General features: G+C 32.0%; 1 long non-coding RNA gene across 1 annotated transcript in view; it reads left to right on the plus strand.

The window, feature by feature from the left end:
• The first annotated feature begins 613 nt into the window (after positions 1-613).
• LOC134251632 (uncharacterized) overlaps positions 614-27,296 on the plus strand; it is a 51,940-nt gene continuing 25,257 nt past the window's right edge. The window contains exons 1-3 of the long non-coding RNA XR_009988786.1: positions 614-679; positions 9,739-9,810; positions 23,144-23,215. This is a non-coding gene — a long non-coding RNA (uncharacterized LOC134251632). The remainder of the gene's footprint in view (positions 680-9,738; positions 9,811-23,143; positions 23,216-27,296) is intronic.

Genomic DNA, 27,296 nt, shown 5'->3' on the forward strand with positions numbered 1-27,296 from the left:
GATGAAAGATGATCATTCTATCTAAAGATATGTTCCATCGCTAATCATCTATAAAAGTGTTAGAGGATATGAATGCATTGCATCTAGGATATTAAATTATAAATGTATTTGAATAAACACATTCGATGGCTTATTTCCTGACTTATGCATTTTCTTAAATATGTACAGTATATAAACTTTTGGATATTTGTTCACTATCGTACCGACATTTTTACTGAAATATGCAGCAAGTTTTTGTCTTTTTCTATAACCATCATTCATTTATATACCGGTATTAATACTAAGAGTCAAATTCTTATTGATCTGAAGTCTAAAGTTTTGAGTTTTCACTCATGTTTCATTTTGATGAAAAAAAATGATCCTAGCACAAATATGTAAAATATAATTCTAAATTTTGATGACTTACTTTAGATATTGCCATATCACCAAGATAAGAAAATTTTAATGGTTTAAATATCATGCTCACTCCTCCTAGACACCTAATCATCCCTCTGGTGTTTCCATGGACCGCTCTTTTTTACTCTGTTCACGATTTGTTTTATTTACTAGATCTATAACATGGATCACTATTCGTTATCTTTACATTTTAAATATAACAATGTTTTAGAAACCTTGAAGGGAATCAGATCACCAATCTGGAAGATAATGCCTTCGATGGTTTGTCAAATTTAAAGACACTGTAAGTAAATCAAACCAATGAAAGAAGAGCGTAAGATTATTTTCCCTTAGCAAAAGCATGTATATTTTCTGCTTAATTGACAATGCAACCATTTAAATCTTTTTTCTTGTTAACCACTGGTGAATGCCTCTAATCAAGGTTTATTTTCCCTCTCAATGAGTTTGTGTATATTGTGCATTCAGTGGATTCCTTTTATTTAGGAACTTAGGTCGGTGATCAGTTGGGCAATTTGACTGACTGATATGTTTAAATTACAGTAATTAGAATTTCCATTTAACTTGAGAAATAAGTTTTATATTTATTTGTATTATTACAGGTTAACAAGGCTTATATAGTAATATAATTGTAAATGGTGACATACTGAGGGACATTAGCAATGCAAATGCGTAAAGCTAGAGTATACTGTATTTTGCTGGTCATCATACAGCCATTACGGTCAGTTGGTCATTTTTTTTTTTTATAAAATCCCATATAATAGACTATAGCCTATAATGTATAAACATAATCCTATCTGGCAATTGTAACCGTTGGCGTAAATCCAAGTAATTAACAAATGTTGATTTTTAAATTAAACTTCCTGAAATTGCCGATCTCGGTACGTCATTTTTTTTTATTGTCAGTACACTAAACACGCGGGACTCTGACGTGATTTTCTGAGATATTAGGTGATGTGAAATTACAATGAGATCCTTTTTATGGAAACTCAAAACAAACTCATTAGCTTCATTCAACGTTTAATATTTTATCAAACCATTCTCAGAATTTTTCAAATGCCCCTTTTAGGACTCTTGCACTACCACTGGAATTATGGTCAGAGTTACATATTTTTTCAAACGTTTGATGTTAGTTGAACGAGAAAATGCGTGTCATTTACGGCATATCTATTAAAATCTTGATTTTTCTCTTTTGATCTACATTTTCGTGAATAAATGTTCAATTATGAAAACAGAGATAAAAATATTGAATATTTAGCAAATAATTTGGTATATTTGTATTAAGAATAATTCAGAAAGAATACTTCATTCGGAAATTTAAATGGTTGCGGATATAATGAAGCATGGTATATCAAAAGGATGTTACTTTTACAACGTATGGGTAGTGCTAACACACATACCGAAGCCTTACGCGTGAACAACTTTCCTTTATTTTAGTGACTTATAAAGTGGCATACCTAAAAAAAATCTGAGCATGCACAAAATATTATTCATTCAGTGCATTACAACGTACACCAACATACATCATCTTGTTAAAAAACTTACCTATATTTTATTCAACGAAAGCCAGCATATTTTTCTTTTTTTTTTGTACGTCTGTATACGTTAATGCTACATATACACATCGTAGAATGACAACAACTTAAGCTAGTAGTACAGTTTTGAATAATATGTAAAATACATGTTAAGTAAAGGTTAACGATAGGTAAAAATAAGGTTCCTAATATTTTCTTCACACGCTAGATAATTACCCATCGGTGTATGAGATTTTTTTTAATGAAACGTGCTTAAACATACATGTACGCATTGATAACCTGTTACGTACATCTAACTTATAATTAACTTGAAAATACATGTGACCGTGTAATTTTCATGCTTATAAAAATAAAACATTCAAAATAACACTTACGGCAACTTAAAAGCGATCTTTTAACTTTAAAAAACTTACCTCTAACTCATTCAACGTATACAAGAGTGTTTGCTTAAGTTACTTTCCCGATTCTGTTCACGTTGATACTAAACGTCGCACTCCATCATCAAAACAACAACAACAAAAATCATATTTTGAATAAATTGAAACCAAAAGGTTGTTGAGTAATTATGTTGTAAGTTAATCGTTTAACTGTTTAAATTATTAATTTTATCCCCGGTAAATAAATCATTAACATTCATTTGACGGAACATTTCCAGGAATCTTCAACTGAATCAAATAACCACACTGGAAAATAACGCTTTCCATGGTCTGTCAAATTTAGAGACACTGTAAGTACGAGGATGTAAAACTAAAATATTGAGAGTCTGTTATTACGGGAAAAATAATCAAATTCGATCAAAGTCTTGAAAAAAAAAATGGAAAGCGATGACCATTGAATTTGTAAACTGATTAGAATGTTACAATTTAATATGCATAAGCTTGCAAATCTAATTTAATTTCAAGTTTTTTTAATATTAATGTTTTTTTTAAATATTAAAAACTGACCTTTCAAGGTCAATAAAAACATTCAACTGTAAATCTTTATTTTCTCAATTTCATGTTTAATGACAAGGAGCACACGGCGGGTGTGACCGATCGGCATGGGATGCTCACTCCTCCATGGCTCCTGATCCCACCTCTGATGTTTCGGGGGTCCGTGTTTGCTCTGCTCTTATTTTGTATTGTTTTATGGACTTTAAGACTGAATACTGTTCGTTATCTCCATATCCTTCTTGATAAAGAAAACTTTCAATTATCTTAGACTTGTGACCCTGCTTTAAGTTATTTGAAATCTTAATAGCATGCTTTCCGCTACGGCCCCACAGGCACTTGTTTCGTATACAGGAGACCCCTACTTATTTTTACCACAGTAAACAGGTGCCTGTGAAGGGTCCCCGGATCAATTTGATCATATCCGGAAGACCTGTTAGACAAAAGTTATGATCGTTAAATAAATTTATACTCTTCTTAAAATCTAATCTTGGAGATATTCTGTCCCTCATATCATCAATTAGTTCTGCAATTTCAGTTTGGTTGATTTGTTAGGAAACCATTCCGGGTTTAGTTTCAACTACATGTCATTCATGCATTTTTCTTGGGGGGTGAGGGGGAGGGGGAGAGGGGTGCGTATGTATGACTCCTGTGAACAAGTGAACAGTGAATAATTCTTGTCCTCAAACAAAGTATGCTTACACTGTGGAATAGTCCCAGTTGATTGTTTTCTTATATTTAGAGAATGATATTTATGATCTGCATTCATTTAAACGCAGTAAATTCCAAAAGGGGAAGTCATTTATTGAAGAAATTGAAGTGAAATGCACCAACATGTTTTTATAAAAAGAACGTTTAATCCTACAAATAAAGCTTTTCAAAAAGCTTACCTGACTAATGCAATCAATATCTATAGAACCTATAAGCATGATAATTTATAAACGTTTACATTTGGGGAGGGGGGGGGGTGTTAAATTATTTCACTAGAGTAAATTATGAAGATGTTGCACAAAACATCATGTATTCATTTTAAGTCAATTGTATGATACTCATCAATGCTATGGAGAAAAAAAAACACATTTCATATAAAACGTATATATTGTTTGTATCTCAAATAAAAAATGAAAGCATGTACATGTCCCGCTGTAGATTCGAACCCGCGACGTAAAATGAAAACCTCACTCCGCGAGTCTAAAAATGGTTTTAGAGGTTGAAATAAATAAGGGAAAAAACTAATGTAATTGATTAATGCTGAAAAGCATGGCTATATGTTAAGGTTACATAAATTAGATTCAACTGCATAGAGCATAGACTTTGAGGAAGACAGCTGAAAATGATAACTACAAGAAAATGGGAATCGTAACAGTTATGAATGACATGAAGAATGTGTTTAATAGTTTCTTGGGTATGCTAGAGCATTAAAGATTGTTGGAAACGTGGAATAAAGAAAGTTCTATATGCTTAAATGACCCAACAAACTTGACGGCGATATATGAATAGCGACATGCGCGGATTCAGGAAGTTTTTCTCAGGGATAAGGGGTCCACATCAAAAATATATGTACGAACAAAATAGTAATAAACTTTCTCAGTCCTGAAATGTGAGAGGACACTTTCATAAGTCTATACTGTTTTTGTAGGAGGAAACCCCTGGAGGAGGGGGGGGGTATGATCGGATGTTTATTTGGCCAGTACATCCATTTGAGAGATTTTTGTTCGTTTCGTCTTTATTGCTTTAAATGATGTAACTTCTAACTCACTTCACAATATCACCGATATGTTTTCTTTTCAAAGCTCGACCAGGATTCCGACAAAAAAGAAAATACTTTATATAATCCATGCAGTTTTCATATCAATTTAATACAATAGTCCAGGAAAAGGGTGCAAAAACTTACACGTGACATTTTGGCGCGAAATGATTGTGTCACCCCATACCAAGAAGACAAATGGACTAATCCAGTGGTATAAAAACGCAGGAAAAAACGTCAAACGGACATGTTTGTATAAGAAATCGCATGGAATAAAAAGCTGCTAGCAAAAAGGAGATAAATACATCGATGTATTGTATCAGCAATATGGTTATTTTTCTGCTAACTGCTGAAACGCATGTAACAAAATCCGATGATAATCAGCATGCACAAAATTTTGCTTGCTAACTGTGACCTCTTAGCTTCGCACCTAGCTATAGGAAATATTGATTCTTAGTAGTGCCTGACGCCGTGACGTCAGGCAATAGTAAATCTCAGGTATTAAGGTATGTCACTCGTAAAATTTGTAATATCAAGCATATTTTAGATAAGTCGACATACAGTTTGACTCAAATTCGCAAAGAAAATGGGGGTTAGTGTGAATCTTACTTAGCTACGGTACGATTAAATTGACTTTTTGGAACTTAAATTGTAATACTTTGGTTAATCACCATAAACTTCATCACATATTTATCAGATGTAATTATGGCAATAAGTATAGGTTGAATAATTTCTATCATTGAACAAATCATGCAAATTAATGCATATAAATTATTGTGTGACCTTTTTGCACTAAAAAGCTCCATATTTGGGGTATAAAAACTAAGTAGGCAATATAATATTTTCTTGTATCAAACTTTTTATGACTTAAGTGCTGATCGGTTGGAGGTATCGTTTTGTTTGACATATATATACAAATGTTTGACAAATATAATCTGAGACCTTTATTTAATATTCTTTGCAAATTAAAACGGAAAATTTTCTTTAAATAAAAATATGTGCGGCTAAAGTTCCATGATATTAAATTTAACAAATATGTAGATTTGAAGAATTTTCTTCTAAATATCCTTCTACCCCAAGAAATAGTCCCTTATAAATCTCAATCTTTTTTTAATTTGTGAGCAGATTTTTAATTGAATTTTGAAAAAGAAATGCATTTTTAATTTAAATATCTTGCAAAAATTGAATTGTTATCAATAGTTTTGAAGTTAAAGGTTCTGACTGAACTTTTCTAAAATGCTGACGAGTGGCATATACCTTAACAAGTTTATCTTTTAAAAAAGATAGGTGAGCTAGCGCCGTAACAGTTTTTAAACACAGAAAGTAGGATCCGTGATCAAGCGAATTATTTTGCTGAATTCTTTAATTTTAATCGAGGATGGAGAGTGATAAAGTTATAATTGTTTTGTGAAGTGTATTTTATAGACACATAAGTAAAGAAGAAGGGGGGGGTTGTGTTGTCCTATTGGAGTTTTGGCACAACGGGACATTTATGACCTTTACTGGAGAAGGGGGAGGGGGCTCTATATTATATGGAGAAGATGCTGATTGACGCATTGTATGAGCTGGTTTAAGAATAGACTTTATTGGAAATGTAGCAAAGACAATACAGGGGGAGTTAAAAGAACGATATGGAGATAACGAACAGCATTCAGTCTCAAAGTCCATAAAGCAATACAAAATAAGAGCAGAGCAAACACGGACCCCCGAAACATTAGAGGTGGGATCAGGTGCCATGGAGGAGTGAGCATCCCCTGCCGACCGGTCACACCCGCCGTGTGCTTCTTGTCATGATCAGGAAATAACGGAAAAAATCCGTCGTCAATTCAGTGTATAAATAATGAACTAACAATTGGTATGAAAAAATCAGTTAGCATTTGACTTAATGAAAAACTGTATTTGCTGACAGGGTCATTGTATCGACCATAGAACTTACGAAATGATGACTTTAAATGGGACTGCTGATATTCTTGTTTCATCAACTTGCCTGTCAATAATTTACCTCGTTTTAGAATTTGTTCATACGTAGAGCATGCTCTAGCGTATCGAATCAACTGAGATATATATATTCCGTATGCAGGTGATGAAGGTATATTGCTGCATTACTAAGGGAAGTTGATGATAGAAAAGTTAAAGTCATCACGTTTATCATATAGATTGTTTGTAAGATTACCATTAACGTCTTTTTCAAGTAGCCACAGCAAGTATTTTTTTTTCTTTTCAAGCATAAGATTTTGCATAAATAGACAATAACTCAAAGTGTATGTTGTGTAAAGAAATCCAGAGAGTTCCGAATGTGAAGATTTGAAGTAGCTTGGTCCTTTGGGTCATGTTAGGTTAAATGCCATACACATCAGAATTTTTATATATATACATAAATAATGGATTTATTCGTTATTTTTAGTGTTAATACTTGTTTCTGAAATTTGTAAGATTGGCTGAATTGGCCAATCAGAAATTAGAGTCTAGATGTTTGGCTGTGCTCTACACGATACATGATACAACGATATTGATATAGTAGGGTCTATCTATAGTAGTTTTCCCAGTTTTCCCAGAATGCACGACTGTGAAGCCCAGCATGCGTATTCAAGGAATTTGGACTAATGTAGTTGCTAGCGTTTGAGGGCGCTAGCAACAAGTTAAAGACGTACAACACACTGGGGGGGATAACTTTTGCGATTTCAATTAAACGTTTTTTAACTTGAAGTCAAATTTTAAGTTTATAGTAAAGCGTTAAAATGACGAACGAATCGATCCTGATGTAATTAAAAAGAAAATGGGATCAGGTACTTAATGTGGTTTCTTTAGAAATACCATTCGTATCCTTGATAAATTGGGCTTTTGATTCCATCCCTCTATGAAAAAGGAAGAAAAGAAAGATTTTTCTTTAATTTCTTTGATTTTGTATGAAATTCGTATCTGTAATCAATATTAGTCCAACAATATTCTTTATCTTTTTATGATTACAGTTAGCTATGTAACATTCACATTACCAGATCAAGAGCCTATCTAAAAATTAAAAATTAGCTATATAAATAAGTACTGTATTGTTTTCCTTTTTAGAAAAATAATTTCGATCCGTTTTCAAAAGTTCACTTATCAAACACGAACAAACTCTAAAAATGTGGTAGATTTTCCCCTACCCTGGTTGAATTATTTCCTTCTGTTTCCCGAACTGTTATGAAGACACATTTACAATGAATTCTGTTGAACCCAGGATCAGAAAAATATAAAATTGTTAACTGAAATGATCCGAATGCACGAATATCTTATATCCTATCCGACCACCTAGATCTACCACTGGTAATTATCAATGCGTATTTCCTCGAATCAAAACAAAGCGTTTTATACATTTATCACTGTACATGAATATTTTTACACATGAATAATTTAAAACATAGATGGAAAATTTGCAGTTTGATAAATTAAAGTTATTTCCAATGAAAGATTAATACAAGTGGGTTTTGTACTTAAGACCCTTCTCTTGTTTCAAATAAATAAGAAAATAATATATAATCCAGTTACCAGTCTGTTTACATCATAAACTTTGTGCTTTCACTTTGAGTGAAAAATTCAATTAAAGTTGATTTCATATGCAGGTAAAAAATTAAATGCATGTCACCCATGTGTATGGACTACATTTTGAACACGTAAAAATAAATCTTTGATGGATAAATTTAACTTTTATTCTAGTTGTCAGATACATATGTTATTGTATTTCTTAAATTATTTGAACGGCCTCGTATTCAGTATCAGTATGAGACTCCTCCCTGTTACCTTGATCAATTACCTATAGATTTTAGAGGTCCATGTTTACTCTGTTCTGAGTTAAACGTTTGTTTTTTGGACTTTTGTTCATGATTACAATTCATTTCATCTTCAGATTTCATTTTATCTGTTAGATTCAGAAAAAAAATAATCTTTGTATAATATTTTAGCAATTATGATATGAAAGGCTATTTATGTTTTATTTCTTGCTCTGGATTTATTGATTTGCACAAATTTAAGTATTCAAAGTCAATAGTGGGTGTTAATTGCAATAACTGAAGCATTACCAACTTAACGGAAACAAACAACTGAAAGCCACCAAAGCCAATAAAGAAAATCTGATTGTTTGATGTCTTATTCCATGATGACGACCCTTCAAAATAATAATTATAGCTTACTGACTGTATATCGGAAATATGACCGCCTGGGATATGCGCAGTAAAGCGGACTTAGCTTGCGAAGTTGCCAAAGGAAGAAGATGTTATGCTTTCTGTTTGTGTTTAACTTCTCTCTCGAGAATTTTTTACTCATATGGAGACGCTACCCCTGGTTGGTGGGGGCGTTGCAAACATACATCTATTCCCGGTACTCAGGACCATCTTTTTCTTGCCAACATCTACTGTGACACGGTACCTCGGATTATTCGGTCTCACCCGAAGGACCAGTCTCCACGTCTTGCAGTGGGTTCGAACCCGTAGGGATCAACTCCATACCCTTCGACTGAAGAGCAGACGCTCTAACCACTGCGTCACGCGTGCGACAAGATAATTTTATGATTTCACCTAACAAGGTCTAGGTTAAAAAATAAGTTGTCTTGTTTAACATCTGCACAAACATGTACGAATAATATGATACATTGGTCCTAACAGCAAATAATTGCAGGTATCGAAAATAAGGAAAATGTTTGGTAACGGGTTTTAGCAGTAGGTTTCATTCTACATTCATATATACGTATTTTTTTTATAGTACAAATAAAAAAAAGTCTTTGATTGTCACTTGTTGTCAAGGAGACGTGATCAGGATCTTCAGATCAAGTTACTGTTATAATAATTATGCATTATGCTGATATGATGGTTTCTGTTGGGGACGATTTTTCTTTACAGATATGTTTTTTTATAATAAAACATAATTTTGCTCAAAATGAATTAATAATATAGTGAGTAGGTAAATAAAAATTAAAACTAAAGAAAGTCAAAATTTATCACCCCGATAGATATTGAAGATTCATCTTAATGGATTACAATAATTCCACTCATCTTAATAACTGATATGATCATGATTAAATTTTCAGATTATTGACGTAAAAATTACTTTGATAATGAAAAAAAAAATACTTTTGACGATAATTTGTCTGAACACTTCCCAGGTATCTGGAAGGGAATCAAATCACCACTTTGGAAGATAATGCCTTTGACGGTTTGTTAAGTTTACAGACACTGTAAGTAAACCAAATAATTTTATACATGTATATCAGAAATATGTTCAAATAAAGAAATACGTCGTTTCCTATTCCATAGTATATTTAATGAAACAACACATAACTACAAGGCAATTTTCAATTTACCCCTTTTTTGTTTAAGCTGTGTTTAAATTTTATTTAGCGGTGTATGACTAAAGGGAAAAAATATTGCATTTGATGTAATTTGAACAATTATGAGCGTGAAATATTCAAATTCCTGTTATTGCTTCGTGATGCAAATAATCAAGATCTCGTGAAGTAACGATCTAAATTATAAGTACATTTTCACAGCATAGGTTAATCAAGACGAAATGAAGACGTCATCATGTTAATATGATAAATCAAAGTTTAGAAAGAAAATAGAACATATATAATATACAGCTATTGCTGTATTTGAGATGGAAGAATGATTTATTTAGCCACCAGAAGAGTACTGTACTCACCAAGTCTTACTGAATAATAGTATTTACTTAAACAATGGCAATAATTGATTTATTATGACATATGGAAATAATTTAATTTTGGTTGTAACGCGTCATTTGGTTGGATAAAAAAAATAATATAAATTGTATAATCTGGTTTGCTTACGTCACAATGACTTACGTCAAAATCGTATCCGCTTGACGAAATTACAAAAAGTAATAAAGCTCAAATGTCCATTGAAACAATACAAATCGGGAGCATAGCAAAATCATTGGATGTGGGATAAGCTGCCATGGACAAGCAAGCATCCCCTGTTGATTGGTCACGCCCACCGTATGCTCACTGTCATGATCAGGCAAAGGAAAATCCGTAGACAATGCAGTATGTTAATAATGACCGATCAAGTAATATGAAAATCGTCAATCAGCATTCGGTTCTGTAAATTGTATTTGTTGACAAGGCCATGGCATCGTCTATAGAACTTGCAAAATGTTGACTTCAACAGAGACTGTTGAAATCTTCTTTTCGTCAACTTGTTTGTCAATAATTTGGTGAAATTTCGCAAATTTACATCGGTTGTTGTAAGTCATTGTTGCAAAGGACGGTACCCATTTCCGATGCCAATTATATAATTTTTGTTTATTGAAATCTACATGTTCACCTGTCTTTAAAACAGGCATTGGTTGCTGTTAATTTCACATATTTCAGTTAATATTTTTTGGGATGTTTTTTTTTAAACAAGTTTTACAGCTGCTTTAATGAAGCATTTAATTTTACTCTAGTTTTCCGATTCTTGACAATTCATTTTTAATGCAGTGTCTCGAATAGTCCTTGTTTTCCAGCTTCCCACGATAAAATAATGCGATAAAAAGTGGTCACACAAACTGTTATCAATTCATTAAAGATTCAATAATGCGAGAAAGTTAAGCTTTATGTCATATGACTACTATATTGTATGCCATCGAGATAGTGACATTATTTATTGATTGTCCCTCGAACGTAGAGCATGTGTTTGCGTATCGAATCAACTAAGAGACATGAACTCCATGCACAGGTTTAAGGGGTTATTTAAGCAATGAATCATTATTTTTTTTTAAGAAATAGTCTCATAACTGCAACGGTTTGTGCAAACAAATTTTCATAACACGCTAACGCATTAATAAAAAATGTGATTAATTTACGTGTTTGGTAAAATATTATGCTTTTAAATATATTATTTACTAAAACCCGCAACTAAAGTCTTCGGATTCGATTTATTCCATGATTTCACATTTTAATTTCATTTCATTCGAAATAAAATGAGCAAGATTCATTTAAAAAGCTTTTTCCTGCGCTGTAGCTTTAATTGCAGAAATTAAAGTACTTCAGATCAGTGATGGATATATCAGCCAAACTTTAGTGCTCCAAGGAACGGATTCTCATGTTATTCATAGCATCATTAAAGACGCCAATAAATCTTATAGTAGTAAACAATTTTTGTTACATGTATTTTTATAATAGTGTATTTGCCTGTCAAGAAAACAAACAATTGATAGTAAGACTGTGATAGAATCACAAATATGAATCTCCCCCACCCAAAGCTAAGATAAATATTGAAAATGAAATCATTCGAATTTTATTACAATTCTTCAAAAGAGATTTTAGACTGTCTTCACTGCAATTGTCAGTCTACAAATATCCATTTTGGTATACCGATCCCAATTTATTTTCATAATATTTAAATCTCAGTTTGTGTGGCTACTAAAGTTTATCAAAGTACACTTTCAAAGTAAAGTTTCAAAAACTCATAAACATGTAAATTAAATCAAAACCTTGCCTTCAAAAATTCACGAAAGTATCACTATTTTGCCAAGTAGGCCAATTACGGTCAAGGGATCTGTAACGCTAGTATTTTCTTTAAATATATATTTCCATAACAAAGTGTGCACATGCTAAATAGCATTTACCTTTAAAATTTAAAATGCGCTCACTGGGTGAAAAAAGTGGTTTCCTATCATGGGAAACTTTATGAAAACCACATGGAAACCTCAAGTTTACATCATGTTTCCCAGTGGTTTCCGTACCGGATGCTAGGTTATGCCAAGTTTCCGTGACACGGAAACCCCCTACGCTCCGATTCCATAAGATATCCCGAACCACGGAAACCTCTGTAAACCTGAAGTTTCCCGAACATTCATGTAGTTTCCCGTAATGGGAAACCTGAAGATTCCACTGGTTTCCAGAATCAGGAAACTTGATGGAATCGGAGCGTAGGGGGTTTCCTTGGAATGGAAACTTGGTGGAATCTTTAGGTTTCCTTTTACGGAAAACTACATGGAAGCTCGGGAAACCTCACGATTCCTATAGTTTCCATGACTCACGAATCTATATGGAATCGGGAGCGTAGTGGTTTCCATGGAATGGAAACTTGGTGGAATCTTTAGGTTTCTTTATACGGGAAACTACATGGAAGCTCGGGAAACCTCACGAAACCACATGGAATCGGAGCGTAGTGGTCTCCGTGGAATGGAAACTTGATTGAATCTTAAGGTTTCCTATTATGGGAAACTACATGGAAACTCGTGAAACCTTACGATTCCTAAAGTTTCCTTGACTCAGGAAACTATATGGAACTTGTGTAGCAGTTTCTGTGTGGTGGAAACTTGGTGGAATTATCTGGAGTCCCATTCCTGGTTTGGAATTACTGGGAAACTTTAAGATTTCCTAACTTTTCTAAAGGAAGCGATGTGAAATTATGAGTATTCTTTTCAAAAATCTATCAAAAAATTACTACATGTAAGAGAAAAAAGCATTACCATTTTATATTTTTAATAGCTCATTTGATGTACAAAAACTGTAACAGTATTTTTCAATGATTTCAAAATACTAATTAAATTCATATATCTTAGATAAACAATGGAACAGTCTTTCACGTTTAAGCCCATTCATAATTGTCATTAAGTACTTCTTTCAACATCAGTTCCCTGGTATTTTCTTCACATCACCTATGATCTGCAATATTCATACAAAATTATCATATGATGTGTAAGAATTATAATGCTTGAATATAACTTATAAATCTGAAAGATCAGTCAATGTTCTTTAATATACCAATATCAATTATTACTTTCCATGACCATAATACATATGATTTCAGCATTTAATGTGTCTCTTTAAAATTTAATGCTTTATGATAAGGAAAAAAATATTACATAATATAAATAATGTTTTCAGCCTTATTATGTCATTGAGAATATATTACAATTTCATAGAACCCTGCTTTAAGTTGAAATAGTTTGAGAGAAAACATACTCTTTATAATAACAAAAATATTAGAGATAGTATTTTTTTTATTTTGATATTTGACCTAAAACATTGGTTGAAGATCATTGCAGACCCTCCATCCCATTGCATAAAATGTAGATTACACCAAGGGAGAAATATACTCTGGACTGCGACTTTGAATAAAGATATACAGTACATTTTGATACTGACATTTGACCTAGAAAATTAGTCCAAGGTCATTCTTCATCCTCTATCCACAGGCTCTCTGTAGTTTAAGTTCGAGAGAGAAATATGCTCAGAACAAGTGATATCAGATGGCGTGATGGGTAGAGACACTGTCTAAGGGCATCCACAGAACAGGACTCTAAAAACAATGCAATATATATATGTATTACAGTATAGATATACATGTACTTGTATGTTAATGATTTATCATATGCTGCATTGGACACATATGCTTTTATCATGGTGTAAGTATATATGTATCTTATGAGTAATTTTATGCCAATATTGCATGTACACTCGGTTTATAAACAAGTAATTTAATTTTTTTTTTTAAATTGACCAACATTATTAACATCCACTCATCATGTTCATGAATTGGCGGATCAAAATTCAGTCAGTTTTTATATGATTTTATCTCACTGGTTTTCTTTTTAAAGTCATGCAGTTTTCTTCTCTCTGAAATGATAAATTATGTTCAGGTACTATTTCATTCTAGTTTAAACAAAAAATACACAGTGACAGATGTCTTCGCGGCACGTGTCTCCACCTGATATGGCACGTGAGGACAGGTGTCCGTAGTTATTACACAGGCCGACTATAGTGACTTTTTCAAAAGTGTGGTTTTATTTTTTTTTGGGGGGGGGTTCTCAAGGAAAAACGAAAAGCAATCCACCCACCCCCAATAATAATAATAATTTAATAAATAAAAAAAATCTTACTAAAGTAAAATACTAGTATGATAATACTCAGCCCCCAACCAATTCGATGGATTTCATCTGACCAGTTTACATTGATCTCTATGTAACCATACTTACTCTTCTATATTTTGTTTTTTTTTTAGAGGTCAGACGATACGTTTCCCATTAAGTATCTGTTTTGTAAATCTTCATATTAATGTATAATAAATTTGTATACAAAATCTTTATTACTTTCTAAACTGGTTTTTAAAAATTTGAAACACTAAAAATATAAAATTGTGACAAACCAACTGAAGTATTTTTTCCTGAAGGATTACCCCGGTATATAAGAGAAACCAACCTCTGGTATCTCACACAAAATGCCTTGTAAGGTACCTTGATTTTTTGTGAATACATGTTATAATGTTAAAAAAGTAATTCTTCAATGTCAAAATATTGGAAAAAATTACAAATATATTATTGAGGAACGTCTCATCTGTCCTTAATCACTACATTTTATATAATCGCAACTTGACATATTTCTTTATTTACTTTTTTATCGATCTTTTTACCTTTTCTGTAAATAATTTCATTAAAGGTACCCTTCCTTCGCTCTTGCATTTTTTCAAAGGAACATTCATCATAGACAGCTTACAAGAAAGTGCGATCGGAAATGATTGATATCTACATAACTGCACATACTTTTCTTTATTCCATTTCAAGCATTCTATACGAGTTTACCAAAACTTATGTGATAAATCTTTAAAATAGAATTGCGTTCACGGAGCTGAAATATGAAATTTTATCACACAGAAATACACATCTAGTTATTTTAACTGTTTGAAGGGAAGTTAATTATTTTGATACAGCATGTAACCACTTTTGAAATATTTCTATAATTGGTAAGCATATGGTAACATAAGAAAATATTTAACTTTTTGTAAAATAAAAAGTAGGTGGGTTAGTACTGGACTTTTACGAGAAGCGCTGACTTTTACAGTTGACGATTACTTTTACACTAGAGCTATGTACGGTAGCTCTATTTTGATATAATTATTTAGCTCAACATTTAAGTAAACGAAAATAACGGGTTATTTAAATGCACAATTAAGTTGTCCTTGAAGAAAACGACAACCACCCTACCCTCAACTCCCGGTCTTCACATGTTAGTGCCCCTAACACCATACCTATGACCACTATAAAGGTTTTCTTATGCAATATCAATTATGTACTTCCGTACATGATATAAGTTTAAATGTCCAAGTAAACGTCAACTGTAGAAGTCAGCGCTTCTCGTAAAAGTCCATTGAGATATATACTTTCGAAGTTTCTCTACCTAGGATACATGGGGGAAACTACACGTTGATGGCTTCCATGTCGGGAATCTATATGGAAACCACTGAGGCATGTTTCCATGGTTTCCTATCTTGGGAAACTTACGGAAAACCACAGGTTGATTGTTTCCATGTCGGGAATCTATGTAGAAACCACTATGTGGCTTCCATAAAATAGAAACTACATGGAAACTACTGATGTCACGATTCCCATATGTTTCCATCGGGTTTCCAAATTTGGGAAACCTGGCTTTTCATCCTGTGGCTGTATTTAAACACTATTAAATATTTTATAAGTAGGTCAAAAGTAAAGATCACTAGGTCGATAACCAAAATACATTCATAAGAAAGAAAACTAACTTGATATGTCGATAATCAATGTACCTTAAAAACTTTACTTTGAACTGAATTACGGTGATACCTCCAAAAATTGATTATCTCTGATTTTCTTAATACTGTTGTTCTCCGCCTTTTTAAATAAAATCAATTACAAACCTTAAAAGTCTATTTATCTGTAAAAAGTTTTACACCTGTATTTTTTTTATCAATAAAATAAATAATATTAGTTGCAACAATTTGAACAATTGGAATTTTGTTTAGACTTTAACGATTCAATGTTTTTGCTGTTTTAAATGTCAGAAATTTTATGCATGAAACACATAAAAATTACGAACAGGATTCAATCTCAAATGCCCATAAACAATTTCATGTCTTCGATTGTGCATGGGATGCATGGAACGGGACCACTCGATCGCCGTGAATATGAATTCTTCCAATAACGAAAAAAAAAAAACACGTGACCTACATCCATCCTGACTAAAACCCCCTACCCATACTTTTTAGCGAATCCCCTGCGTTACCCGTTTAAATGGTGATAAGGACCAACAAACAACTAAATTGTAAGACAAACGAAAAGATTTTGTCTTTACCATCGTCAGCTTTACTTATTTCTATCCCATTAAAACCTACATATGGTGTTTACAATTCCCAGCTTATCCGACACTCGAGAAAAGGCTCCGAGTACAATCAATTTTTAAAACGAGGCAAGCTACTGAAAGGTTGATTTTACAGGAATTTTGTCAACCTTGTTTAAAGTCAGCATTGTGTAAACTCTCTGGGCGTTGTAATGATTTTGATAGCAAATATAACCGATCATTCTGTCGTATTTTGGCCGACGGGATTCTTACCAATTGGTATGCCTTTCTTCTTATTCTTAATTTGATAAAGAACGTTCTGTATACCTGACCAATACATTGTGCTCACGGTGGGTGACTACTTCCTTGATTACTCCATGAATATTATGATGAGGCACCTGATCCCTCTGTAATTTACAGGGTCCCTGTGTTACATGTATGTCCCTTTCACAGAGTTATATTGTTTATAGATTTTTGATATTGATCACAGTTCGTGGGTTGATACTAAAATCGACGTACATTTTGTTCGCAATATATTTTACTGAACTTGTTATGTGGATTGGGTGTAAACTATACGAACTAACAAGGATACTAATAATTGATAATTGAGGTTGTGGTACATGTATAATTCTAATAATATTTTGATTGAAAAAACCATTGTAAAATCACATACTTTCGTGGGTGCACATTTTCGGGTTTTAAGGGAAAAAATATTGATTTGTGGGGATTTTATTTCGTGGTTGGAGAAGTGTTGGGTAGTAATGCATATTAAATTTTACATTTCGTGTTTGTCAAGAATTCGTAGATCTCTCGATACCTCTAAAACAATGAAAATTAAACCCACGAAAATTTGTGGTTTCACAGTATATGTTGGTCTGCTTGGTTGAATATAAAAATATTTCTTTGTGTTGAGTACGGTTATTTATTTGAAAGTAACAGATTGATTTTCAATTCAGGATAAAAGATGATTATCATATTTTCCCATTTATGGATAAAAGATTACTTTCATTGCTAACCAAGAATACAAACAGTAGAGGAATAAAATGCATAGCGTCTAGGATATTGAATAAAATACTCGTTCTCGCACGTATCAAAATAAAGATAGCTTTGGGCTCTCTTTCTCAAGGATGAATTTTGTTATTCATGTACAGTAAATAATATGTTGGTTTTTACATGTGCTGTATTTTTTTTTCTTTTTTACAATAACATCATAATGTATATTAGACCCCGAGGATCTACTGCTCAGTAGGAAAGTACTTCGGTACTAGCTTGAAAAGAAGGATAGATATTTAAAAACAAAAATAGGGTAATCATTATTCCGACTTTGCACCTATGTTTGATTTTCATTAAAAACAAAACAAAATGCTTGTAGAAAATTTTGTTATTTATAATTTTTGGAAAAAAAAGTATGTTAGAGATATTCATATCAAAGAAGACATGAACATTAAAGAAATTAAAATAAAATAAATCACATGTAGACTAATAATTGTAAACATGTTCGGAGATTTTGTTTATTTCTTTTGATTTTGAAGGCAAAAGACTGAATGCTTATAGCAAAAATACTCGATTAAATAATTTTAAAAATCTGTTTTAGACGACTGGATTTCAACAAAATAACTACGATTCAAAACAATGCCTTTAACGGTTTGCAAAATTTACAACATCTGTAAGTATTTTATAGTTGCACGAAAACCTAAAGTTAGTGATAAATATCAATAGTAATAACTGTTAGTGACGTTCTACATGCTTGACAAGTACATTTTACTGAATACTATTAGAACCACAAAATGATGAGCTATTTGTATGATGCGTGTCTCTATGATGAAAAACATCTTTGGATGTTCAATGTGTTAACAAATATTTTTTCAGTGTTATTTACATGCATCCCATGTTCTCTTTTAAACATGACCAATCAAAAGGTCCCGAATTTCCTTCGCTTGCTTTTGGTCTTGTCATACTTGTTAAATACGGAGCAAGATGATTTTCTTCTTGGTATGTCACATTTGAAGCAGGAGTGGTTAGGTCTTGAATTGTTTTAAAAACATCAATAACAAATGCTGTCGTGAATGAATTTTTCCCGATCATGAAAAGGATAACACGGTGGGTGTCACCGGTCGGTAGGGGATGCTCACTCCTCCATGGCACCTAATTCCATCTCTGATGTTTCAGAGGTCCATGTTTCCTCTGCTCCTGATTTGTTTGTTTGAATGGACTTTTGATCGTGAATATTGTTCGTTATCTTCATATATTTCATTCCTTTAAAACTGAGAGATAAACGTGCTTGCTTTAGTTGATTGCTGTGTTTACATTTATTACTTAAATGTAAGGGATTGATAAAAATGCTCATAAAACGAGTGAAAAGAAATCTTTCCAGAAGGAGTAACATCTTCTGAAATCTTATGAATATTGTATGTTTGCTTTTATTTTGTAACGTAGGCCGATTCGTGTCTGTTAGAAGTATTTTGTTAGAAACTTAGAGTAATAATGCAAACATTGATTATTTTATTCAACAACCAAAATATGTATGACATAAAATCATAAAGATACCTAAAACAAACATATGATTTTGAAAAAAAAATCTTCCTTAGAAAGGGTACTACGTATGAATATAAATTACATTGCCACTTGTAGCATCAAATTAAAGTTCCTCTAAAATGCATTTGTAATAACGAGTCTTACAAAGACATTATTGTTACCTGCTTTAAAATGGGACCAGTATTAACAAAAATTGAATGTGGCATCTATATTATTTTCTACAATATTTTATAATTATATCTCAGGCACAATTATTGAACAAAAAAAAAATCCCTTAAATTTGTGTGCATAGATACAGACATGCGTATTCTGCATACAATGATTCTGTGTATTACACAACGTATTTCTGAGATTTGATTACTTGAAGCAAGTGGAATTAAAGAAATGTTATTGGCGCAAGGTGTATATTTAATGGGATTTTCTTTTGGTGTCCATCTTTCGACTCATCTGTAACTCATATAAATGTGTGAATTTCAAAGCACATGTTGCTAGTTTTGCAATTCGGTCTCCCGATGTCATATTAAGTAATTGTGCACTTTAAAACTTTTTGTATTTATGAATTTGATTCATTAAATATAATTTTTGCTTTTGATAGTAACGAAAGATTTTTTTTCAAAATAAAAAGCTTATTTCAACTACATTTTAGTTGTGATCACAAGCTCTAATATGATCAATGTTTTCATTCATATATATGTTTTTATTATAAGGGGTGGGTATCCAAAAGCGTACAGTACCTGCATCGTTATTCTTTACAAATCCTGATTGAATGTTTCACTTTATGGCTTATTTGTAATCTAAACTTGCTAAGATATGAATACGTCGCGCATGGTATTGGGGATAGAAATTGCGTAACTTGTAACACTGTAAACGACGGGCGTTGGTACTTTTGGTCATTTTATCGTTTTAGCTAGATGGATTTTTCTGGAAATTTGTACAAAGCTTCTATAACTTCCTATGATGATGTCACACAACATTCATTAATAAATTTCTAATTTACAGACTGTTCCGACTGTTCGTAAAATAAGAAGCATTCCGTAATATGTCGTAATCTTGACAAGTTACAAGAAATGATAGAGTGTTTGATAAAGATTTTTTACTATATAACAGGTTCTTTTTGTAAAACTAAGTTGATAAATGAAATGTGCAAATCAAGAAGTAGTCAAATGTTTCTTTAAATTATTATAAGCAAGCAGTAGGGGAGATTAATAGAGCGATTTTGATGTCTAGTCGGTTTGTTACTACGACACAAATATGCGTTTTATGGTATTTAACCGGGCGTATAACACCAATGTGAGCTGAATTGTTTATTTACCGGCAAAACGTTTTCAGATAAAACATTTATTTTTAAAATGTGCAAATAAATAAAATTTTGTATTTAAAGAGACATTAAAAATTAAGACATTTTTAGAAAAAACCGGGACTAAAATTGAATGTCTAGTCTGATTTGTTACGCCTTGAATTTTTTACGTTTTTACGCTTAAACGACGTATACAATAACGTCAGAAAAATATATTTTGACGTTACAAAATCAGCCCCAAATCTGTGCGCGACGTCTCAGGCAAGAATTTGCATTCAACGTCGTCTTATGTTATGAGTCAAGAACATAGCATTATCATTTCAAACCATCCATTAAAGCATAAAATGATATCATTGCATAACGTCCAAGACATTGAAAAAAGGATTAACAATGTAAAACAGAAATAAATAAATGTAATTTTACTGCAATCTAGGTAGATATCTTTGAATTGTGCCTTTTTCTTATAAGGGCTATAATCCATTTTAGTTATTCATGATAATTACAAATACATTAAGCTATAATAATGTCATTGATTGAAGTATTTTGTACATTATTATGCTTATGAATATGTAATTTACTAACACCAGCAGCTTAAGTCTTCGGATACAATATATTCGCTGATTTCACGTTTCAATGTCATTTCGTTCAAAATAAACTGAATGCTTGTAGCAAAACATTTGTATGAATTTATGTATTTTTTCCAGATGGCTATCCTACAATAAGATAAGCATAATTCAAAACAATGTCTTTAATGGTTTGCCAAATTTACTGGAATTGTGAGTGTTTTGTATCTGTGAAAATTTTCCATGTGTCGAATTCGAAAAAACAATGTTAACCTTGTGTCATTAATGAGCAGGTTTCATTTAAAAAGCTCTTTCCCGGGCTGTAGCTTTATAAATTTGCAGAAATTAAAGTACCTAAGATCAGTGATGGGTATATCAACCAAACTTTAGTGCTTCAAGGAACGGGTGTGTCACGTGATTTATAGCATCATTAAAGACGCCAATAGATCTCATAGTAGTAACTTTCTCGTTACACGTACTTTTATGATAGTGTATTTGCCTGTGAGAAAAAAAAACATGAATAGCAAGACTGTGATAGAATCAGAAATATGATTCTCCAACATCCACAGCTAAATTAAATATTAAAAATGAAATCATTCGAATTTTAATACAATCCTCCAAAAGAGATTTCAGACTGTCTTTCTGCAATTTTCAGTCTACAAATATCCATTTTGGTATGCCGATCCCGATTTATTTTCATAATATTTAAATCTCAGTTTGTGTCGTAAATAAAGTTTACTACTTTCAAAGTAAAGTGTCATAAACTCATAAACATGTAAATTAAATCAAAACCTTGCCTCTAAAAGTTTTGCATTGTGCTCACGGTGGGTGACTACTTCCTTGATTACTCCATGAATATAATGATGAGGCGCCTGATCCCTCCGCTGGAATTTTCAGGGTCCCTGTGTTATGTCCCTTTCACAGAGTTATATTGTTTATAGTTTTTTGATATTGGTCACACTTCGTGGGTTGATACTAAAATCCATGTACATTTTATTCGCAATATATCTCACTAAACTTGTTCTGTGGATTGTGTATAAACTATACGGACTAAAAAGGAAACCAATAATTGATAACTGAGGTTCTGGTACATGTATGATTCTAATAATATTTCGATTGAAAAAAACATACAATAAAATGACATATTTCGTAGGAGCAAATTTTCGGGGTTTGAGGGAAAAAATATTGATTTATGAGGATTTCATTTTGTGGTTGGAGAAGTGTTGGGTAGAAATACATATTAAATTTTTCATTTCGTGGTGGTAAAGAATTCGTGGATCTCTCGATACCTCTAAAACAATGAAAATTAAACCCAACGAAAATTTGACGTTTCACAGTATATGTTGGTCTGCTTGGTTGAATATAAAAATATTTCTTTGTAATCAGTACGGTTATTTACATGTATTTGAAAATAACAGATTGATTTTCAATTCAAGTTAAAAGATGATTATCATATTTTCCATTTAAGGAAAAAAGATTACTTTCATTGCTAACCAACTATAAACGCATTAGAGAAATAAATGCATACCGTCTAGGATATTGAATAAAATACTCGTTCTCATTTGAATTAAAATTAAGACAATTTTGGGCTCCTTTTTGTGAAGGATGGATTTTGGTATTTATGTACAGTTAATAATATGTTGATTATTTACATGTACCGCATTTTTATTCTTTTTTACAATGACATTATAATGTATATTGGACCAAGAGGATCTACAGCCCAGTAGCTAAGTACTTTGGTATTAGCTTGAAAATATGGATAGATATTTAAAATCTCAAATAGGTTAATCATTATTCCGACTTTGCACCTATGTTTGATTTTCATTTAAAAAAAACAAAATGCTTGTAGAAAATATTGTTATTTATAATTATTGGTAAAAAAAAAAAGTATGTAAAGGATATCCAGATCAAATAAGATATGAACATTAAAGAAATGAAAATAACATAAATCACATGTAACTTAACGTATACTTGTAACTATGTTCGGAGATTCTGTTTATTTCTTTTGATTTTGAAGGCAAACGACTGAATGCTTATTGCAAAAAATAATCGATTCAAAAATTCAAAAAATCTATTTTAGGTGGCTGGAGTCCAACAAAATAACTACGATTCAAAACAACACCTTTAACGGTTTGCAAAATTTACAAAAACTGTAAGTATTTTGTAATTGCACGAAAACCCTAAGTTAGTAATGAATTTCAATAGTAATAACTGTTAGTGGAGTTATACCTGCTTAACATGTCATTTTACTGAATACTATTAGAACTACAAGATGATGAGCTTTTGTTTCAAGCGTGACTCTATGATGAAAAGCATCTTTGGAGGTTCAATGTGTTCACAAATATTTTTCAGTGTTATTTACATGCAATACATCATTGCATCCCAATCAAAAAGTCCCGAATTTCCGTTGCTTACTTTTGGTCTGGTCATACTTGACTCATGAAAATACGGAGCAAGATTATTTTCTTCTTGGTATGTTAATTTGAAGCAGGAGTGGTTAGGTCTTGAATTGTTTCAAAAACATCAAAAACAAATGATGAGTGATTTTTCCCGATCATGAAAAAGATAACACGGCAGGTGTCACCGGCCGGTAGGGGATGCTCACTCCTCCATGGTACCTAATCCCATCTCTGATGCTTTAGAGGTCCATGTTTTATATGGTCCTGAATTGTATTGTTTGAATTGACATTTGATCTTAAATATTGTTCGTTTCCTTCATATATTTCATTCCTTTAAAACTGAGAGATAAACGTGCTTGCTTTAGTTGATTGCTGGGTTTACATTTATTACTTAAATGTGAGGTATTGATAAAAATGTTCATAAAACGAGTGAAAAGAAATCCTTCCGAAAAGAATAACGTCTGCTGAAATCTTATTAATATTGTTTGTTTGTTTTTATTTTGTAACGTAGGCCGATTCGTGTCTGTAAGAAGTATTCTGTTAAAAACAACAAAAAATATGTATGTCATAAAAACAGAAAGATACTTAAAACAAAGGTATGATTTTGAAAAAAAAAATCCTCCTTAGAAAGGGTACTACGTACGAGTATAACCAAGCAGAGATGGAAAACGCAGATTCAGTTCATAAATTTATTAGGAAAAGAAAAAGCAGCAATGGCAGATCTAGAAGTACAAAAACATATATTCAATTTCATAGTACACATAGACATTGAGACAAAATGCTTTTATTTCCTATTCACTTCAAATATAATATAATTTAAGTTTACTAAATCCAAAACGTCATTTTCATAGGTAAAATACCCTTCTTTCAAAAATATGAAAAATATTTGAGCTTATAACTTGGACTTAATAAATAAAATACAAAAAAATTATAGATTAAGAAAATTACCTTTCAAGTGGTGACAACGGGCAGCTGGTAATATGTAAGTTGAATTTCCCGCACTGACAGGGATGGGCCCATGCCTCAGTATATATAGCAGAAAAACTGGTTAAACAAGGGAATACAAAGAACTATATGCGGTATTAACCAACATTTGCCCCCCAAAATCAAACTTTGATGGAGTAATATTTAATTAAGTCCTTACACAGGGGAGTATATGCTGACTTCAAAGCACTGAATAATTTCATAAGTAATGACGTCATATGTACGTAATGACGTCACAAATATGACGTAAATTTCAGTTTTTTATGAATTTTGCAGAAAAATGTACATATTTCGTCGATATTTTAAATAAAAGTCACCGAGCGCATGTGTGTTCAGGATAAATATTTTGATATAATGTGTAGAATGATAATATCAATGAAATATGTCAATATTGTTCCTGAACACACATGCGCTCTATAAATTTTAAAGCTTAAATTGTTGAAATTTTGTCCATTTTGTCCTCTTTCTGAAAAAGGATATAAAATCGGACTAGTTTGTGACGTCATAAAAACAGAAATTGTGAATACACTGCTCTGGAACTATAATATTTTCTGTTAACTTATATTTCTCGTACAATTTATTGAATTCAGCACATTTCAGGAAGTTTTCAAAATTTGACTTTTGTGGGGGCAAACATATGCAATATACCGCATATAGTTCTTTACTGGCCAATGAGATTTTGTGAGTCAAATTCATCAATGGAGACTATACTACTACCAAATATGGCATAAAGTAAACTATGGCTCAGTAAGTTATTTAATAAAAATGGAAAATGCATTTTAAATAAATATGACTCTGCCAAACGAGTATGAATTATATTGCCACTTGTTGCATTAAATTAAAGTTCCTCTAAAATGCATTTGTAATAATGAGTCTTACAAAGACCTTATTGTTACCTGCTTTAAAATGGGACTAGTATTAACAAAAATTGAATGTGCAATCAATATTATTTTCTACAGTATTTTATAATTATATCTCAGGCACAAGTATTTGATAAAAAAAGAATACCCTAAATTTTTGTGTATATATGCAGGCATGCGTATTGTGTAAACGATGATTGTGTGTATTACACGTAGAATACACAACGTATTTCTTAGATTTGATTACCTGAAGCAACTGGAATTAAAAAAATGTTATTGGCGCAAGGTGTATATTTAATGGGATTTTCTTTTGGTGTCCATTTTCCGGCTCATCTGTTACTCATAAAAATGTGTGAATTTCAAAAAATTCGGTCTCCCGATGTCATATTTAGTAAATGTATACGGTTATTACTTTAAAAATAAGATATTTATAAATTTGATTCATGAAATATAATTTTTGCTTTTGGTAGTAACGGAAGATTTTTTTTTCAAAATAAAAATAAAAAAATAAAAAAGCTTGTTTCAACTACATTTTAGTTGTTATCCAGCTGTAATATGATCAATGTTTTCATTTATATATAGCTTTTTATTATAAGGGGTAGGTATTCAAAAGCGTAATTTCAGCGGACGGACGAATACACCGACGATACGGAAGGGAGGACACCCCATCACTACATATGCTCCTGCTTTTCAAGCGGGTGGTATAAAATCAAGAGGCTTGAAAACACATTTCTTCACCCTAGAGGCATAATTTACAAACACTCGGAATTAAAACAATTCCCACAATTCAGTATATATGCCTATGTCTTATAGGATGTAATTTTGGAGCGAATTAAATGGATAGTATGATTAAAGGATATATTTATTTAAAATGTAATGCATTACAGAATTTACTGTACTATGGATCTACAGCCCAGTAGCTAAAGTACTTCGGTGCTAGCTAGAAAATACGGATAGATATTTAAAATTTAAAATGGACTAATCATTATTCCTACTTTGCAGCTATGTTTGATTTTAGTTAACAAAATACAAAATGCTTCTGGAAAATTTTGTTATTTATAATTATTGGAAAAAAAGTACGTTAGAGATATCCATATCAAACAAGATATGAACATTAAAGAAATTAAAATAACATAAATTACAAGTAAACTATCACTCAGACTTATACTTGTAAACATGTTCAGAGATTCTGTTTATTTCTTTTGATTTTGAAGGCAAAAGACGGAATGCTTATAGCAAAAATACTCGATTAAATAATTTCAAAAATCTATTTTAGACGGCTGGATTTCAACAAAATAACTACAATTCAAAACAACACCTTTAACGGGTTGCAAAAGTTAGAACAACTGTGAGTATTTTGTAGTTGCACGAAAACCCAAAGTTTGTGATGAATATCAAAATGTTAGTGGATTTTTATCTGCTTGACATGTACATTTTACTGAATACTATTAGGACCACAAATCGATGAGCGATTTGTTTGATGCGTGACTCTATGATGAAAAGCATCTTTTAAGGTTAAATGTGTTAACAAATATTTTTTCAGTGTAACTTACATGCAATACATCATTGCATCCCATGTTCTCTTTTAAATATGACCAATTAAAAAGTCCCGAATTTCTTTCGCTTGCTTTTGATCTGGTCATACTTCACTTTTCACTTATGAAAATATGGAGCAAGATGATTTTCTTCTTGGTATGTCATATGTGGCTAGGTCTTGAATTGTTTCAAAAACACAAATGACAAATGCAAAATGATTTTTCCCGATCACGAAAAGGATTACACGGCGGTTGTCACCGGTCGGTAGGGGATGCTCACTCCTCCATGGCACCTTATCCTATATCTGACGTTTTAGAGGTCCATGTTTTCTCTGCTCCTGAATTGTATTGTTTGAATTGACTTTTGATCTTGAATATTGTTCGCTACCTTCATGTATTTCATTCCTTTAAAACTGAGAGATAAACGTGCTTACTTTAGTTGATTGCTGTGTTTA

The sequence above is a fragment of the Saccostrea cucullata genome, unplaced genomic scaffold, assembly GCF_032062105.1.
Source record: "Saccostrea cucullata isolate Sc308-1 unplaced genomic scaffold, CSIRO_AGI_Scuc_v1 ctg9157, whole genome shotgun sequence".
Lineage (NCBI taxonomy): Eukaryota > Metazoa > Mollusca > Bivalvia > Ostreida > Ostreidae > Saccostrea > Saccostrea cuccullata.